The 5,861-nt window shown below is 41.3% G+C and overlaps 1 pseudogene across 1 annotated transcript; it reads left to right on the forward strand.

The window, feature by feature from the left end:
• Positions 1-2,128: 2,128 nt before the first annotated feature.
• On the forward strand, positions 2,129-3,869 carry LOC308511822 (tetratricopeptide repeat protein 7B-like; annotated as a pseudogene). The gene has a single exon. The product of its transcript is annotated as a tetratricopeptide repeat protein 7B-like (transcript).
• Positions 3,870-5,861: the final 1,992 nt, after the last annotated feature.

Consider the following 5,861-nt stretch of genomic DNA (forward strand, 5'->3'; position numbering starts at 1 on the left):
AGGCTACAGTTGAGAAATAGGAGTCAGAAGTCTTGCCCGGCAAACATTAATTCAAGTAACATTTATTGTATATCTACTGTGTACCAAACACTGTCCTGGGTGCCAGTATTCACACAGATGAATAAGACCTGTTTTTTTTTCTTTTTTTGGCCCCAGAGGGATGCACAGTTGGTGAGACAATAGCAATTACAGTGCTATAAATAATGATAAAAGTTAGCTCAGGTGATTTGTGGGTTTAATCTATCCTGGGAATGATGCAGTAAGGGAAAAATTCTCTGGGATGATGGGGTGAATAAAAACTTTTAATGAAGAGGTGAAATAACTCATTGGAGGGAGGGAGGTTAACTGAGCTAGCCACTAGGGTGCATGTGAGTTGGGGTCTGTAACTGAGAATTAAGGAAACGGGATCTTGTTGGTGGCTTCTGGTAGCAGAGGAGAGATTATTCCCCTTAAATAGGAAACCAGAGAGAGTTGTTTTTCTGTTCTCATTTCCTTGTTAGAATGAATGGTTAGTTTTGCAGGCAAGTCAACAGGTACTTGGGAATTGAAGGGGAATGCTGATGATGTTCCTGGGGTGAGGGATCTCACTAATGGGGGTCCCAGTGGAATTAAGCTAAGGACACATGGCTGGAGACATTGGTGAGAGGGGGGAGCTGGCAGAATGATACTGGCCATAGGACACGGGACAAGAACCTCAGGGAGCCCAGCACCAGAAGACTCTGCTTCACTATTAATCAGAGCACATGTAAAGGTTCCGTATGATGAGGGGGGTTTGAGTTTCCATGTATAATGTACTTTTCATCAAAGTAATCCCATTTTATAGCTTTCATTTTCAATTTCTTCAGGCTTCTCAAATGTGTAAGTACCAATGGTATTGTATTGACAGTGATACTTTAAATGTCTTTGGCTAGTACCTCCATCCATAAAGTACTGCACAAGTCCCTGGCCCCAGGGAAACTTACATGTACTCACACACAGGCCTTTCATGATATTCCACTTCTGGTTCTAGGGTGGGTCTTACGCTAAACTTGTGTTAAGAGTACTCTTAAAAAGAGAGGATCTTTCCCACTTCTAGGAATATATCCCAAGAAGCTAGAAACACCAATCAGAAAGGATATATGCATCTCTATGTTCACAGCAGCACAATTCACCATAGCTAAGATTTGGAAACAGCCTAAGTGCCCACCAGCAGATGAGTGGATTAAAAAACTGTGGTACGTCTACACAATGGAATAGTATGCTGTGGTAAAAAAGAAGGAGGTCTTACCATTTGCAACAGCATGGATGGAACTGGAGAGCATTATGCTAAGTGAAATAAGCCAGTCAGAGAAAGATAAATATCACATGATCTCACTCATTTGTGGAATATAGTGAACAACGTAGGCTGATGAAAAGGGACAGAGAAGCAGTGATAAGACTGTCAAACCTCAGAGGGAAAGTAGGGAAGGGTGGGGGTAAGGGGGAGGGATCAACCAAATGACTTGTATGCATGCATATAAGCCCAACCAATGGACACAGACAACAGGGGGGGGGGGTGAGGGCATGAGTGGGGGGGTTTATGGGGGAATGAGGTCACATATGTAATACCTTAATCAATAAAGAAATTAAAGATTGAAAAAAAATTTAAAAAGTAGCACCAAAAAAAAGAGAGAGGATCTTTTAATTTGTGTGTAATAATAATACTGTGATTTTGTTTAAAAATGAATCTGGCCCCAGCTGGTTTGGCTCAGTGGATGGAGCGTCAGCCTGCGGATTGAAGGGTTTCAGGTTCGATTCCAGTCAAGGGCATATGCCCCCGTTGCAGGCTCTATCCCCAGTAGGGGGCATGTAGGAGACAGCCAATCAATTATTTTCTCTCATCACTGATGTTTCTATCTCTCTCTCCCTTCCCCTTCCTCTTTGACATCAATAAAAATATATTTTAAAAATGAATCTGTATCCTGACATATTTATAAATAAGGTTATACAATATATAGGATTTACTTTGAAATAATGTGGGAGCCATGCCTCTTCCCCTACCAGTGCTTCCTTACCTCTCTGAGCTGGAGCTGGAGCCTGAATCTGTGGGTTGCGTGGCTGCGTGACCTGAAGGGCCTGCGGGTGGGCCAGCTGGGCCAGCCAGCCCATCATGGTGACCAAGAAAGTAGGCTCGGGCTGGAGATAGAGATCGAGTGCTGCCACTGTGACTGCTGGTGGGAGCAGATCCCCGAGCTCATCAAGCAGTTGCCCCCGAAGCTCATCATCAGTGATGACATGACAGAACTTCTCTTTAGGGAGAAGTAACTGAAAGACACCCCCATGCCCCAGCTGACTAAGGTCTAAAAGTATCTGACCACCTCCTTTGACCAAGGGTACCTCAAGTCAGAATTTCTACAGAATCCAATCTGATCATGGCCAAATTGAACTACGTGGAAGGAGATTATAAAGAAGCTCTCAACATTTATGTACGAGTGGGCTTTCAAGACTTGCTGATGATAACAGTCCCTCTGAACAGGTTGTGGTTGATGGCAGAAGCCTATACTACCAAAGGACTTTGTTTAGAAAAGTTACCTATTTCCTCATTTTCCAGTAATCTCCATGTGGACTAGAATCAGCATGCTATCACCTGTTATGAGAAAGCAGTGGACATTGTGCTCCTGTACTTCCAAGAGTTAGAAAAGATAATAGTGAGGCAGTTGGCAGAGATCTTGTTGTGGGATATGTGTGAACAGAGCTACTGGAATTCTCTGGAGGACCCACCATTCCAGTTACCTCTGGATGATCCTCTCTGGAAAGAAGCAAACACAAAAACATACACCCTCACTTGAAAAACCTGCATCTATTCAGGAGAGAACCTGTTTTTGTCTTTAAGAAAATAGTGAAGAAGCCCTGTTGTTATTGCTGATTATTGAATCTATGGCCAACCTGGATGCTGTGCTGAGCAGGATACCTTAGCATAAGAGTGACTGCCTCATCAGTCTGCAGATAGCCTCAGTGGTCTATGATCTACTGATTGTTGCTCTTGGAAGAAACCAATTCGAGTTGCTGTTGGAATGCTTAGAAAAAGCCATGAAGTTTTCCTTTGAGTTCAAACTCTGGTATCAGTTTGTTCTGTCACTCATGGCTGCTGGAAAATCTGCCCAGGCCTATGAAAGTACTGAAAGAATGCATTCAGCTAAAGCCTGATGACACCACCGTCTTCCTCCTCACTGGGAAGCTGCTCATGGGCTCTATTTACTGGTTGAAAGAGTCTGAGAAGTTTGCCAAAACTGTCGTTGATGCAGGAGAGAAAATGTCTGAGTTCAAGGTCAAAGGCTACTTCACTGTGGAACTCATGTAGAGTCTGAAGGCCACTGATGCTTCCTTGAGAAGGATACAGGAGGTCCTGCAGAGAAAGGTGCTTCTTGCATTTCAGAGGGCCCACAGTCTATTACCTACAGATCATCAAGCAGCTTTCTACCTGGCTCTGCAGTTCACCATCTCCAAACAGATACCAGAGGCTCTGGGGTATATCTATCAAGCTTTTCAGCTTCAAGGCTATGATGTCAATTATCTGCACCTACTTGCCCTCTTGTTATCAGTACAGAAGCATTACCATGATGTTCTGAACATCATTGACATGGCCCTGAGTGAATATCCAGAAAATTTTATACTACTGTTTTCCAAAATGAAGTTGGAGTCACTCTGCTGGAGCTGGATGAAGCACTCCTCACTTGTAAGCTCATGTTACAAATATGGAAATCCTGCTATTTGTAACCAATCCCAGTGATTCTGGACATGGGAGCAGCCTCTTAGATAGAACCATTGCGGACAGATGACAGCTTAATATAATTACTTTCTCAGACTTCAGAGACCTGGAGACAAGCTCTGTCCATGCCACATCCATTTAAGAGTGGATCGGGAAAAAAAAAGAGATCAGGTTTCTCTGCAGAGAAGCTTTCCTAAGCAGGGCCCTGGATGACCCTGACATAGATCTGGCTCCACACAGCTGAAGTATACATTGGCATTGGGAAGCCTACAGAAGCCACAACCTGCACTCAAGAAGCTTCCAACTTCTTTCCAATGTCCCATAATGTCCTGTACATATATGTGGCCAGGTTGCTCCAAGGAAACATTGATGAAACCCAGTGGTGGTACGAAGAAGACTTATACATCAGTCCCACCCATGTGAAGAACATGCAGCTGATCCTTCATCAGCTGGGACACTATAGTGGAGAAAATTTTTCAGCATGCAGTATAGATGAACTCAATGGCCCATGAGGTCTAGAACGGGCTAGGTGAGGTCCTCCAAGATCATGGCAACAACATGGCTGCAACTGAGTGCATCCTGATGGCCTTGGAGCTGGAGGCCAGCTGCCCCTAGATGCCCTTCACTATCATCCCCTGTGTGCTCTGAGCAGGTCCTTGCCAGCCTCACTGCTGTTCAGGCCAAGGAAGCCCTGCCTGCAATGCCCTGAGTGGTTAAGTCTGCCATACTGAAATCCAGGATGAATGTGTGATTGACTACAGTGAATTAAACAAACACCCTGAATCATTGCTCTCCCCATGTGCATTTCTGTTGTTTCCACCAGCCCAAAGATCATTTTTGAATCTACTGACATTATTCAAAATGGATTATACTTTGTTAGTTGACATCTGAGTTTTAAATAACATGATTATGGAATTAATCAACAAATGTAGAAGAATATATTCAAAGTTAAAAATCAGTGTCACAACAGATTATTTTTATCAGAGCTGTAAAGAAAGATGTTCTCGTCTCCTCACCACTCATGCCCCACCCTTGGACCAGAAACCACATGTGAATATTCTTTTTCTCACCTCAGTACTAGTTCAAGCCAGGACACAACTGACAATTTCTTGGTTTTTATGTTGTTAATTGTACCATCTGATGAGTTACCGTCTTCACTTACGGTAGAACAAAGCTTAAGCCCAAGAATATTTATATTTTACCAATATATGCCTGTTGCAAGAGGAGGAAATATGAATTATTTAAGTTTAACTCTTTTATGCGAATTCAGTTTATTTATCAACTGAAATACATACAAAGAAATTTCAAATGGAATTTTTACTAACATTCCTTATACATGTTAAGGAAATGGAAAGATGATGTTAATATAAAATGATTTCCATTTATTTTAATTTTTAATTAATTTATTTTTAAAGTATCTTTATTATTGAAAGTATTACAGATGTCCTTTTTTCCCCATTGACCCCCTCCACCCTGCTCCCATCCCCAGGCCTCCCCCAGGTGGAAAGAGATTAACCAATGAATTTATATGCATATATGTATGCCAAAAATTGATTTTTAAACAGAAAAAAAGAATGTGGTAGAATGAGGTGGATATAGGTATAGAGAAAATAATATTGGCCAGTTGGTAATAGTTAAAGCTGATGGTGATAGGTACATAGAAGTTTATTTTATCATTGTGTCTAATTATATACATATAAGTAAATATATGTATATTTATATATGTATATATGTATGTATTTGAAATCCTTTATAATAAAAAAGAGAGGAGTGGTGTCATATGAGTTGGCCAGAATAACATATATTCCTATATAGCAGTGGCTCTCAATCTTTTTTTGGCCATGCCCCACCTAAGCATCTTTAAAATCCTAATGCCTCCCCCCCCCATGACATACAATTCTTATTATTCAAAAAGTGAACTACTATTCATGTGGAGGAAGCCTAAAAGGCCATTAACTTGGTCTAAACAAGCTTTCAAAGAACATGGCATCCATGAAAGAGAAAAATAAAAGAACGAAGGGACAGTTGAAGTACTAAGGAAGAAATCACTAAGAAATTGTTAAAAAATAATAATATGAAGTGCTATGAAAAAATAGCAAATAAAGTTTCAAAACATATAATAGAGAACTGAAAT

Source organism: Myotis nattereri (genome assembly GCF_964212035.1).
Source record: "Myotis nattereri genome assembly, chromosome: X".
Classification (NCBI taxonomy): Eukaryota; Metazoa; Chordata; class Mammalia; order Chiroptera; family Vespertilionidae; genus Myotis; species Myotis nattereri.